The sequence below is a fragment of the Echinops telfairi genome, unplaced genomic scaffold (genome assembly GCF_000313985.2).
Source record: "Echinops telfairi isolate 266 unplaced genomic scaffold, ASM31398v2 ScPeMD7_5592;HRSCAF=6446, whole genome shotgun sequence".
NCBI classification, from domain to species: Eukaryota; Metazoa; Chordata; class Mammalia; order Afrosoricida; family Tenrecidae; genus Echinops; species Echinops telfairi.
In genome coordinates this window covers 36,075,246-36,089,287 of record NW_022109491.1, presented here as the reverse complement: position 1 = coordinate 36,089,287, position 14,042 = coordinate 36,075,246, and the positions used below count along the sequence as shown (strand labels likewise).

At 44.3% G+C, this 14,042-nt stretch overlaps 1 protein-coding gene across 2 annotated transcripts in view; it reads left to right on the top strand.

The window, feature by feature from the left end:
• The window catches only part of PAK5 (p21 (RAC1) activated kinase 5), a 334,352-nt gene that overhangs the window by 123,169 nt on the left and 197,141 nt on the right, over positions 1 to 14,042 (top strand). For both annotated transcript variants that reach the window (XM_004697833.2, XM_045295289.1), the window contains exon 2: positions 1,148 to 1,296. The gene's annotated coding sequence lies outside the window, so the exon portion shown is untranslated. The remainder of the gene's footprint in view (positions 1 to 1,147; positions 1,297 to 14,042) is intronic.

Sequence of the window (14,042 nt, the reverse complement as noted above, 5' to 3'; positions counted from 1 at the left end):
AGCCTTTCAAGGTCTCCATGTTGAGGTCAGACGCGGTGATTTTGAGACGTTGTACCCAGGTTTGCAAGCCTCAAGGCATCCTGACACAGAATTGTAGCATGAGATTCGTTAGAAAGAAATAGGTAGAAGACCCAAGAACGAAGGTAATAACTAATTAGAAAGCAGCCTTTGTGGAACGACAAGTCCCTAACCCTTTGAATGTGCCCTTCTCCCTGCTCGGGGGCCCTCTCGCAGCCTGTCAAGGGACCCACTTCGCCTCTTTTGAAGTGTTTCTGTGCTTAAATAAAACTTTAGCACAACTTTGCTGCAGCAGCTACTGGGGCTGCTGCTGCTGTGTGTGCGTGCATGTGCGTGCATGTGTGTGCGTACGTGTGCGTGCGTGTGCGTGCATGCATGTGTGTGTGAGCGCATGCATGTCGGGGAGCTAGCTAGTTACCCTGTGGAGGAAACAGAGCTATCATCAGAACCTGGCATTCCCCTGCAAGACTGGATGTCACAAGTACTGTTTATTATTCACTCATGTGAACAATACTGTACTGAACTGTCAGCCAGGAACTTGTCAGATCCACCTATCGTTTTAATTCAGCCAGTATTCATAATAAAATGTAAAAAGGCAATTTCTGTGGACTCTATTCTAACTCATGGTGGCCCCTGCGTGAGTCAGAAGACCTGAGTTTTCAATGCCTCATTTCTTGGGAGAAGATTGCCAGGCCTTTCTTCTGAGGCACCTCAGGGTGGCTTTGCGCCTCTTGTGGCCTTTCAGTTTAGCAATCATCTAAGTGAGCCATTTGCACCATGCAAGGACCCTGATGTACACAGTAAACATTTCTAAGTGGCCAATAGCGGTCAGGATTCTAAAAATACCATGACCCAAAGACACAGCCCCTACCCGCATGTAACTCACCATCTACTGGGGAAATGGAATCACACAATGGGAGGTCTTAAGGGAACGAACACTGCCTCGGGCCATCCAGGTAAGACTGTTCCAAACAGTGGCTGCATGCCTGAGACAAGGATAGAACCAGTCACGAACAGATGCACGGCACGGAGGAGAATGTGAAGTAAAGGGGGTTATGTGATTTATTTTTTAACCAGTGAAAAGTTGGTGGGTTTCTGAGTCACATTGAGGCCATTTTGTTTGTTACAGAAATACGCTGTGGCGAAATGTTTCCACCACTTGCCAAAATGAACACTGAGGAAAATGAAGAAAACTGAAGAGCCCCGGCGGAACTTTCCAGAACAGAAATAGTCGCTCTCCTTTGGAGTCTTTCATTCCTCCACAGTCATCGTACAAAGGTACGGGAACGAATGGTGTTATCTGTGGCTGAGCACAGTGTGGCTTCACTCACATTGACGTCACACTAGACAGGCACGAAGGGATGCTTATTTGTTGAACAGACGTTGCGCATGTGGTGTCTACGCACCTGCAAACTCTTCTAGGCACCTGTAACATGAACATACACAAGGTGGCTGCTGTTGTTGTCTGGTGCCTTCCAGTCGATTCTGCCTCTGGAACCCCATGTGTTCCAGAATCAAACTGCTCCGTAGGGATTTCATGGGTGTAATCTTTCAGAAGAAGATGAGCAGCCCTTTGCTTCTACTGGGCTGCTGCCTGGGTGCAAACCCTGGGGTTCCCAGCTCTGTGTGAACTTTTTTTTTAACCACCCAAGGACCTGTATGAACATGGTAAGCAGAGCAACATGATATGGGATGATTGAGCTACTTTCCTTTGGGTATCAGAGCAAACTACTGATTATGGAAACAATCATACAATTCTGTTTGACATGATTGAACTATGGAATGCTACGACATATGCATTCACTCCCAAGTAATTTCAAGTTAAAAGAAAAAAAAAAAGCAATCCGGAAATGGATTATGGGTTCGCATTAAAGCCTAGCAACAATTTAGGAACAATTATTTCTTACCTCATGACCCTGCTCAATGCTTGCCTTCAGAAAGGGAACACAGAAGATATGGGTGCTATAGCAAATGTGGTGAAGAATTTAGATCAGGGGTCCTCAAACTTTTTAAACAGGGGCCAGTTCACTGTCCCTCAGACCCATTGGAGGGCCGGACTATAGTTTAAAAAAACTATTTACAAATTCCTATGCACACTGCACATATCTTATTTTGAAGTAGAAAAACAAACGGGGCAAAAACACCTGGTGGGCCGGATAAATGTCTTCCGCGGGCTGCATGGGGCCTGCAGGCCATAATTTGAGGACGCCTGATTTAGATGGTGCCTGGCTATCAGATAAAAATGTGTCTGGTGCCTTAAAGGCTTGTCTTCAAACAAGCAGCCATCTAAGTGAGATGTTAACTAAATCCACATGGAAGAAGCACAACATGATCATTCACTGAAGGATTGTAATCCATGTAATTCAAAGTCAGGGGAGGACTAGTTTGTGAGAAGCTGCTGTGCAGCAGGTGATGGGTCACAGTGGGAGCCCAAGATTCGTTTGTGGAACTAACAGGAATAAGCCTCCAGAGAACTCCCTCTGTCTAAAACTGAGGGATGGGAAGACAGTGGCCACTAAACAGAGTGCTTGGGAGAGGAGTATAGAAGGTCAAAGGCATATCTAAGACTTGAACAATTGAAAACTTTGTCAGTAGATCCCCACTATGATACAGGCTGGCCCTGATCTGGTTTCCAAAATGTTCTGTATTGGGGGTGGTATTGTGTTGCTTGGTTTTTGTTTGTTCACATTAGGGTCTATCTCAGAGGTGTTATGTCAGTGGAGGTCATCCTCTTGAAGTTCTGTTACATGTTTTTCCATTTTCAGTATAAGAAACTTAGGATTGAGGAACCTATAGCAACAGCAAGAAGAAGAAGAGTTTGGGGGAGGGGGGGACATACCGTGGTGGTGGGGTGGTGGTAAAGGGGAGTCGATGTAGAAAATGAATGTCTCGAAACTGATTGTGATAGCAATTGTACGATTCTGCTTGACATGATTGAACTACGGAATGATATGATATATGTATTAAATCCCAGATATATATATATATACAGTTTCAGAAACCCACAGTTCTACTCTGTTCTATAAGGTCACTTTGAGTCAGCAGTGAGTTTGATTTTTTGAAGAGAAAAGCCATGTAAGACTCATTAACAAAGGAGTTAGAGAATTTATATTTCCCAAAAGCCCTTCTACTTGAGTGTGGCTAACTGGTAGGCTTGAGGATTCAGTAAAAGTGGATAACAGTGTTGTCACTCATTAAAGCTTGCTGGTGAGCAGGTTTAGGGTAGGGATATGGTATTGGGAGGTCAAAAAGTGGATGGATCCGAAATATATTTTGGATCTGCTGCAGCTAGACTGAGCTAGACGAGCACCACTATTCTCAGCGAAGCCTCAAGTTTAATTCCCTATCGATGCATATGGGAGGCACTGTTCATTTGTGTTTTAATAGACAGTGGTCACATCGTCAGGTCACTGGGTGGTGTGAATGGTTTGCACTCCCTTACTAATCTAATCTAAAAGATGGCCCTTTGAATCCACCAGAAAAGCCACAGACAAAAGCCTAGGCATCTGCCTCTGTAAAGATTACAGCCGGCAAAACCCTAGGGAGTTCTTCTATATAACACATGGTGGCACCATTGGTCACAATGGGGCAGCTTAATTTAGTCAAAGCTTAATTTATTCCAATGTTTAATTTTATTTTTACAATGTATGTGTTTCTGGCCTGCTTCTAAAACTTCCAGGGGTTTGATATCCAAGTGTCTGCTGCTGTGCTTCCCTCTAAATTTGTTCTAAGCCTCTCCCGAAGTCACTCAGTACTGGAGGGTGACATCACTGGGCTCATGTCTCACTTCCTGTGTTTCTTGGAGCGTTGGACGGGGTGTTGTCAGGCTGGTCCCTGCCATATCTGGTGAACTTCAAGTAACAGGAGTGAGAGGGACAGCGTCTCCCCCTCACCCTGGACCCTGGCCACACCCCACGCTCTACCCTGTCTGTCTGATCATGCATCCTATGGTCCCAGGCAGCCCTCCCTGGCTGCTGTTCTTCAGTTACTGTGATCTCTTATGTAACCCTGACTGTAGAGGCTGATGAGGCCCTGTTCCGTGACACTCCAACTTGTAACCATGGTTCCTTGTGGGTGTGGCAGGGGAGGTTTTGGGGAAACAGGGTGAGTACAACAGCAAAGACAGTGCTCTAAAATGGATTGTGGTGATGATTGTGCCACTCTCCTCCTTTTTTTAATTTTAATAGATAATTTTATTGGGGCCTCTTACAGCTCAGAACAGTTCATACATCAGTTGTCTCAACCACATTTGTACGTATATTGCCATCATCATTTCCCAAACATTTTCTTTCTATGAGCCCTTGGTATCAGTTCCTCTCCCCTGCCCCCGCCCTGCTTCCAACCTCATGAACCTTTGATAATTTATAAATTATTTTTATTTTCATATTTTACACCCTCTGCTGTCTCCCTTCACCCACATTTCTGTTGTTCATCCTGAGGGGTTTATCTGTCCTGGAGTCTGTGTGTCGAGGGCTCTTATCTGTACCACTGTACATGCTCTGGTCTAGCAGGATTTGGAAGGTTGAACTGGGATCATGCGTTCTGTTGGTGCTATACTGCACCCTGGCCGACTCGTCTCTTCCTTGTGACCCTTCTGTGAGGGGACATCCAATTGTCCACAGATGAGATTGGAATCTCCACTCCAACCCCCCTCGTGTCACAATGCTTGTTTGTTTTCGGATGCCTGATCCCTGATCCCATCTACCCCTCGTGATCACACGGGTTGGTGTGCTTCCTCCTTGTGGGCTTTGTTGCTTCCCTGCGACTCTCTTCTTGATGTGATTCAACTATTGAATTGTATGACATGTGAATGATATGCCAATAAAACTGTTGGAAAAAGGAAAAGAGGAGGGAAAGTAAGAGAGGAAGGGAGAAGGAGAGAGAGGAGAAAGAAAGAAGGAAGAGAGGAAAGAAAGAAAATTCTGTTCTGAAGACTCACAGGATAGGCAGGTCGCCCTGCAGCACTCACTGACCGGAGCTTTCTGCAACTTCGCCCTGCTTCCTGTGTGCTTCCTGGCTTCGAATACGCTGTCACCCAAGCCCCCAAGAAACATCCTCCATGGAAAGTCCCTTCCTTGATAAGATACATATGAGTTTTTTGAGGACTAGGGGTCAAATCAAATATGGTCAGTCAAATATCATTTCAAGACTATAACGTTTACACGGGCTCATTCCCAGCTAGAACATTTAATAAGAGATATGAGTCCCCAATAAAATGATTTATGAAAAGGGAAAAAAAGATTCTCATCAAAAAGAATGAAAAAACTAATACTTGGATGTAAGCAGTGTTGCCCAGAAAACTAAAGCTCTGCACAGTGAAGGCCTCCTGCTTTGGACACATGGGACAGACCTGAGAATGAGGAATGTATTTGATTCCCTGGGAAAGTACCTCCAGCAGTGGAAAAAGAACCATCAGTCCCTGTTAGAGCCTAGACAAACGCTCAGATAGTATCCAGAGCATTATTCATGCCAATTCAGCCCAGAAATCTTAAAGCATGTAGCTAAGTAATAATACTCTCACCATTCTGACATGGTTATAAACGGGGGTGCTGTAGGAACCCTTTTTACCTTCACTCGAGACCCCTTCCTGAAACAGCCTCTGTGCAGCAATTATATTGGACTTAGGAATTTCCAGAGCCCAGCTGTAATGAAGGCAAAGGACGTGAACCAGAGAGACCTGAGACATCCAGGTCCCATTCCAGGGGCCTGTTTCAGTCACGAGGATGTCCTTCATCTTCCGGTCATCAGCCACCAGGATGGAGCTGAGATAGGTTGGTCTCAAGGTGGACCAGGTGCAAGCTTTCTAAGGAGCATTTTATATCTCATAGTTATAGAGAAAATAGGAAATATTACCAGAATGGTCCTTAGAAGCTATTGTGGTGAAACTTCATCTCATGTATTTTGAACAGGTCCCTGGAGAAGGACATCATATTGTTAAAGTATAACATTAGTGAAAAAGAAGGAGGGTGCGGGAAGGAGGGGAAAAAATGAAGAGCTGATACCAAGGGCTCGAGTAGAAAGAAAATGTTTTGAAAATGATGATGGCAATAAATGTACAAATGTGCTTGGGGAAAAAAAAGAGAAAAAGCGGAAGAAGCATCGTGAGGTGGATTGACACAGTGCTGCATCCATGGGCTTATGGCTCACCATTGTGAGGCTGGTATAGGACTGGGCAGTGGTTCATTCTGCTGAACACAAGGTCACTATGAGTCAAAGCCAATGCAACAGCACTACCAACAGCCACAGGCTTGGGAGTAGATGGCTGAGCTACGAGATCGATGACAAACTCTACTAGTTTGCCTGGGTCTGGGAGATTTTCCAGGGTGTGGCCTTGTCTTGTCAATGACGGAATCAGGACTGTTTCAGGCTTACAAGGAAAAACCAAATTATTCTCCAAAGTGGTGATAACAACTTAAACTTCCAACCAGCAGTGTGTGAGAATGCTCTTTGAGACCCATCTTCCCCAGTACTTGCAATATCTTAATTTTTGTCAATCGAGTGTGAAATGATTTCTTACCATGATTTGATTTCCCTGTTTCCTAATGAGATTAGGTCTTTTATGTTTTATTCTCCGTTTGTGTTTTCTCTTCTGTGAAATGCATTTCATATTTTTTATCTTTTTGACTGTTGGCTTACAGTGTCAGACCCGTTTTATAGGCCAGCTCAGGTTCTCTCTGCTTCACCATCAACTAGATCTCAGCAGAGGCACGACTGTCACTTTTTTGGCTGGTGGGGGGAGAGGGCGAGGATGATCCTGAGCATTCATGTTAAACAGCATTCTTGACCTCTGTCAACAGCATGCCCTAGTCACGACAATAAGATATATTTAGACTCACAAAAATGTCTCTCGCTCAGTGTTCTCCTGGTGGGTAAAGTCATCTCCAACAGAGAACTATCGAGCTAGAGCCTTACCAGATGGCTACTCTTGGAAATAGGAGCAAGGGAGCAGCAAAGCGTACATTCTGCATGCACTCTGCATGCCCCAAGACCTATCTCTTGACAGTAGTATCTCCAGAGATGTCCCATACCACCTTTGTTGTTTGGTGCCTTCAAGTGGGTTCCAACCCATAGTGACCCATGGACACCAGAACAAAACACCACTCGGCCTGCACCACCTTCACAATCATTGTTCTGTTTGAACCTTTCATCGCAACTACTGTGTCGATCCATCTAGCCCAGTGTCATCCTCTTATCCCCGTCTTTCTACTTTATCAAGCATGATGTCCTTCTCTGGGTCTTATCCCTCCTGACAACATGCCCACAGTGCCGGAGGCTTGCTTTCTGGCTTCTGAGGATCATCTTGGCCGCAGCTCTGGCTGGGCAGATTTGTTTTGGCAGTCCCACGTACTTCTACTGTGCTTCCACAGCACCGGACGTCAAGTGCATGCCTTCTTCTTTGGTCTTCCTTGTTTAATGCCCAACTTTCACTTTCAGGTATCTAAGGCACTTGAAAACACCCTCGCTTGGGTTAGGCATACCTTTGTCCTCAAATTAACCTCCATACCCCCTAGAGGAGCTCTGGTGGCTGGTGGCATAGTGTTTACTGGCTGGGCTGCTAACTGCGAATCAGCAGTTTCAAGCCACCAGCAGCTCCGAGGGATAAAGACAAGCCTTTCTACTGTCAACAACGACAATCCCAGAAACCCACAGGGCAATTCCACCCTGCCTTCTAGGGCCGCCATGAGTCAGAACTGACTTGAAGGCAGTGAGCTATGCATTTCTTCCTGATTCATGGCAATACAGTAGTCAGACTGGAACATACTACCTTATACTGCTTCCTGCCCTTCCCTGTCTTAGTTCCCTTCTCTTCTTCTCCTACCTCCAGATGTATATACCCATGAAAACATTCACAGTCAAGCCCTGCCTTGTGGCTCAGATTCCTAAGGAGCTAAGACAAGTCATTCTAGAAAGAATACTTAGTAGAGGGGAATTTGAAGTTAGATTACTCTCCTATCTGAAAGCAATAGGGACTGTATTTTCAGTCATAGATTGAGATGAAAATAGACCCTGGCATGGAGCACCATAACAAGTAAGCTTTTACTTGTAGTAAATTTGGATGAGGCTCAGGTGGAGGGTAAATTGGTGGGGAATCAAGTAACTATGGTACATAATCAACATTAGAGCCATTTTAATCATAAAGATTGTAGAGTAGGGTGCTTTCTTTTAACCAGCAAAAAGAAAATGATACGCTGAGGATAGGTCATTATCAACTGAAGCCTTGCTCCGAAAACCAACGGACATCTATGGCAGCATCAAAGGAGACCTATCTCTGGCAATAGCCTGGCATAATGTGATGGAATTAAAGTCCAGGTTTGACTGTAGGTCGACAGGACAGCAAAGAAGACCAAACACACATTTTGTAAGATCTCCTATTTTAAACAAGAGACTCCAAGAAAGGATGAGCAGATTTGGAATGGGTTTATTGGTATGGATGAACTTGAAGACCGTGAGCCCCTACATTCCTCAAACCTTTCCTGTCCTAGTGGTTGTACGAGTCTCAAAGGCAGCAAGTGCCTGGCGTTCCTTATCTGCCACTCCTCAATGCCTCCAAGGGGGTTGTGCATGATCAAAGCAGAGAATGATCCCACCCTGCTCCATGCGGAAATCACCTACAACTGACAACCGGAAGCACGGGGCTACTGTGTGCCATCCGAACCAAGGAACTAGCCTGTGCCCACCTACCACTGCCAACTGCTCTGAAAGGATTGCACTAGAAGGTTCTGGAAAAAGGGGCCAAAAACCAAAAAAAGCCTACTGGTTGGATAGAAGCTGCTGGGACCTCCAAGACTAGGCCTCTTCATACCCTTCAGCTCGGAAATTGAACTTAGCCCTACGGCAGCAATAATCCACTGTTTAAGATACAGAGGCGGCGTTTATCCTGGAGCAAAAATTCAGCAGGTTAGGAAAGGAGGAGGAACGGACACGGGAGCCACGGGGAGGCAGTGGGACGTGTGTTGGTGCAGTGAGAGGCCTGCACTGGGCGAAGTGAAACAGACTGTGTATGCGTTGCTGAATGCGAGACTGATAATGTCCTGCGTGAGCCTTCACCTAATTCACCCAATTCTTTTAAAGAAAAAGTTTAAAAGCAAAGTAATATGAAGGAAATATATTGTCCACCAAGATTTTGTGATTACTTCTGTTCCTTTTTAAAAAGAATGCATTCGAATGCCTTCTGGATCTCTATCCCTCTCCGAGGCTGCCTCTGATCTGTGTTATTGTTGTGCATCTTCAATCACCAAACAAGACACACAGTAGGTTTGCACATTGAAAAGAAAAGATCAAGCGCCGAGGAAACCATGTGGAGGTAACCCTCGAGTGCTTAAAAGTGGGGGTGCAATCTAAAGCATTGGGGGGATGACCGTGGAGGAGTGTTCACTTTAAAAAGCCACTGGGACCAAAGTCAGCAGTGACTCTAAAGCAAGGATGAAAAGATCAAACGACCAGAAGGGGATTAAAGAGAATGTTGACACATTGTGAGGAAATGTTCCTAATGTCACAGAGCAATCTGTATAGAATTTATCAAAGGGAAATCCAATTTTCTATGTTAAAAAAACAAAATATATATTTTTAACCTGGATGGCTAGAGTTGGATGGAGGCTTTGTTGAAATGCCGCAGTCACTCTTAACTTCAGATTCAGTTGTTTTCTGAAGAGCACACGGAGGTGGTCTTGGTATCTTTCTTAGAGAGTTCTTTAAACAAACGCGTGTGCTACAAATGACCTTTAATATACAAGGAAGACATTCCACACCTTCCTTGGCATAATGTTGACAAAAAGGTCAGACAGCTCAGGGAGGGCCGTGTTAGAGTGGGTATTAAGATGGTTGTAGGTATAATTTGAGAGTCACGAGAGGCCCAGCACCCTTTGAGTATTTCCACCAGGTAATACGCTGTCCTCTAGTGAGAGGTGTCACTCTTGAGAAGCTCAGTAAAGGCTGCCATCCATGGCATTGGGTTAATGTTAGATGAACGTGACAAGAATTGAGTTTCCTGATATTCCTGGGATGCTGGGCAGAGAGCAGCTGTCCTGACAGTTTGTGGGAAGATGGATTTAGCTAGCATCATGGGTATCAAGGAAACACCTGTGAAGATCCTTGCACCAAAGGGATCTAACAATGGCTCGTACATCCTAAAATTCTTGAGATAGAATAGTTGGACAGATCACTCAGATGGTGCTCAAGTTGGATGATCAGGAGGGGAAAAACAGTCTCATCATCTATGAACCATAGTTCCTTACAAAGTTTCCACATTTAGTCTTTCCACAGATGGCAAAAAAAAGTGATAACAGGTTTTATTTTAATTTGTTTTGTTCTAAATTTTTGTGTAAATTGTACACATGGCCATTTTATTTGGTAACTCGAAATTTTTAATCTGGTCATTCAAATACATGAAGTACAATTAGTACAGAAACCCAGTTGTTGGGGTTATTTTTGTAACTGTTATTCTTGGTGGTATTTCTTCTTGTTGTATGTTTGAGTATTGACGTTAATATGCAATCATACTTCGATGTTAATATGAAATCATCCTGTGGACCTAAAAGGAGGCTGTTTTCCTGCCGAACTTGTTGGTGTGCTTTGTCTGGACTCACGTCAGGACCACATCACTCCTCTGCTATGGTTCCACGGTCAGGTCTGATTCTGAGGCTGGCCTGCCTGGCCTGGCTACGAGTGAAGGGCATGGGTTCCAGAAGTGTGGTGCTGAGGGGCCGTGTCCCCTCAGGACTCCCCAGCAGGTTTCCTTCGTTTCCTTCTGTACAAATTGTCTGGTTTCGTTTGACTGGTGAGGAGGATGGCTCAAATGTTTCCTGCACTAGCTGCAAAGCCTCCTGGCACCAGTGATCACGTCCCCATGTCGGCAGATGCAGCTGTGCTCTAGCAGAAAGATCCTTCACACGAGCTAGTCTTCATCTGACCAAATACAAAATCATTTTGGCTCGCTACCAGCATCTCTAACAGCGGGAGAATGACGAAAAGTAATTAAGAACTGCCCAGTGAGCTAATCCGACTAGCACTGGTTTTAGTCCACGAAATCTTTGATGGAAGGAAAAAGGACGATTTTTCTCAGCCCTGGCCCGAGATCCTGTTCTCGTGCTTATCCCATGTTTATCAGAAGACTGGACCTTTCGACGCATATCGGGGTGGATTTTCTCCAGCTCCACAGGCTCCCCTCCACACTCCCTGTGACTCAGCACACACACGTGCAGCATGTGCCTTGGGGTCTCGTGATGGCATCCTCCTGTGTCCGCCTTTTCTGAGAAACAGGCTAATGAAAATGCGTTGTAGAAAGATTTCCACATAGTTCCAAGATTTGTAAGTAAAAAAGACAAATTTTAAGCTGCCCAGAACACTCCCCTTCAGCATTGCCAGATCTCCATATTCTAGAGAAATGTGAATGGACTGGGCCTTGGGCAGAGCAGCGTTCTTTTGCCTAGAGGCCAGGCATTGGTGGGAGCACTGGGCAGTGGAGAGGACTCCGCAGAGAGGAGAGCCCACACCGTCTACACGCAGCAGCGCCTCCCTCACGCCAACCTGTCGCTGTTCCATGGAAATGTGGCCTCGAGTCTATCAGCCAGTCCTGTTTTTCAAGAGTCTTGAAGGCCAGCGTTGTCGTATATTAAACTCTCCAAAATTTTAAACCTGTGTTTATTAAAAATATAACCAAAAAATTTAAAGAGTCCTGGAGGCCTAATGGGGTTTGTGTTGGGCCACTCGCCCCAGGTGAGCAGTTCACACTTACCAATCACTCTGAAGGAGAAAGGGGAGGCCACGTCGCTCCCATGCAGACTTACAGCTGTGTGGTTACATCATGCATGTGATGCCCCAGGCAACTAAAGGATTCTTTCCTAATTAGAAGTGCCCGTTATACCTCCATGTCTTATCAAATGGGACAGCCCGAAACATTAAAAAATGAAAGCCACTTAGAATCTCTATAAAACACTTGTTTATTTTTAATGTAAGAATGGTAAGAAAAACGGAGGAATGGCCTTTGTGTCATCTTCCAATTATTATGCCTCTTTATTTATGCCTCTCGTTACAACACGCCTAGAGGGATCTTGGCATTGCGTTAAATTGAATTTTCAGGATGGCAGAACCAGAGGTACCTCTTGTGGTTTGATTTAGGTCCTCCCAAAATGTATGTTGAAATCCAAAGCTGCAGCTGTGGTCCTGTTTGGAAATGAGTTTTGTTTGTTATGCTAATGAGGTCACCCCAGAGTCTGGTGGCTTCTAAACTTCATCACTTCTGAAATGAAAAACAAACAAACAGAAAAACTAGGATAGACACACTGAGGAGTAAGGAAGGGTGATGATGGGGCCAACTGCTTTGGCAACACCAGGAAGGCCGCCCATGGCTGCAAGCTACCCTGTGATGGAACAGACAAAGGAGGGCCCTCACGCCCAGAAGAGCCAGAACTTGAATTGGAGTTTCTAGCTTCCTGAGCAGTGGGAAGTCTCATTTCTGTTCTTTTAAAGCCACTCGCTGGAGGTATTTCCATTATAACAACACTACTAGCAAATTAACGCAGTACCTAACTGAAGGCACAGGCCACCTGAGCCGTTTTTGGCTGCCTAACACACAGACTCCAGTGCAGCCCTGAGTGAGATTCCCCCCAGCCCCCTGCAGAGCGAGGCAGGAAAGATGGAAACCCCTTGCTCTGTCTACTCCGTTCATTCGGAGTGAAAGACAATGAAAGGTCCCTCACGACCAGGACTGGTTTGCAGTGAATGTGAGATGTGAGCTTTATTTGTCCTGTGGCTTAAAAAATCACAACAAATGTCATGTTTATAAATACTCTCCAGATATAATGCGTTTTCACAGGGGTTTTCTTTTGCATTGGGAATGCAAAAGTGTGATTTGTTATTAAAATATAACCAAAGGGCATGTATTTTAGTTAGGGTGGGGGCAGGAGGAGAAGGGATGCAAATGTAACATAAAACATTGGGTTCTATTTGAGCATATATCTCTTTCTGGATGGGCAAATTATGTAGCTCCATGGGGCTGCTTTTCCTGATTTCTAAAATAGGAACAGCAGCATCCACCTCCACCCCACCCCATCCCACCCCCGATCCACTCAGAGGAATGTTGGAAACATCAAAGGAAACCATAGGAGTGAAAAGCTTTAAAAAGCAAGAGAGTTCATACCAAATATCTTATTTTTTTCCTCAAAAATCCATAGGTTATTGTCAAGAATTTGGAGACAGTGACCACTGTTTTGCGTCTCATTGTTGACCATAGCTGGGGAAAGCATATACCGTTTGACCGAACTAGCGTGAGAGTGAAAATGAGAGCTCTTACTAATAATGTCCTAATAATCGTCAGCTACCATTGTCCTGAACCAAATGACGGTATATAAAACCTTCTCTTTTAAAGCAAGTCATTACTAATGCCTAAGCACTATGCTAGGTGTGGAGAACATTTAAAAAATAGACAAGTAAATTAATAGACAACACATCAACAAGCTTTCTATTGTGCCATGTTGTTTCTATTGTTCACAGTCTTGTCTGAGCCTCCAAACTCCTACCCTACTTAACCCGACCTTTGATAGACACTCTCTCTCTTTTTACATTTATTTTTTAAATCACTATTTTACTTTTATTATGTTAAGCATATATACACATATAGAAACACAACATTTACCATTTCATTGTTCTAGAAGCCAAAAGTCTGTTTCGAAATGCAACAACACAAACAAGAATATGATAGAAAGACATGTATCCTTTTATTCTACTTAAAGGAATAATCTAGAGTAGGCAAATGTACAGACACGTAAATGGATTCTGGTTATGAGGGAATGGAGTACTGCGTTTCTGTTAAGGGTAAAGGAAAAGGTTATCGTTGGATGTGGGTGATGGTAGTGCAAGACGAATGAGATTAATAATTTTGAATTATACATGTTGAAATGGTAAATGTTGTGTTTCTATATGTGTATATATGCTTAACATAATAAAAGTAAAATAGTGATTTAAAAAATAAATGTAAAAAGAGAGATTTTCTATCAAAGGTCGGGTTAAGTAGGGTAGGAGTTTGG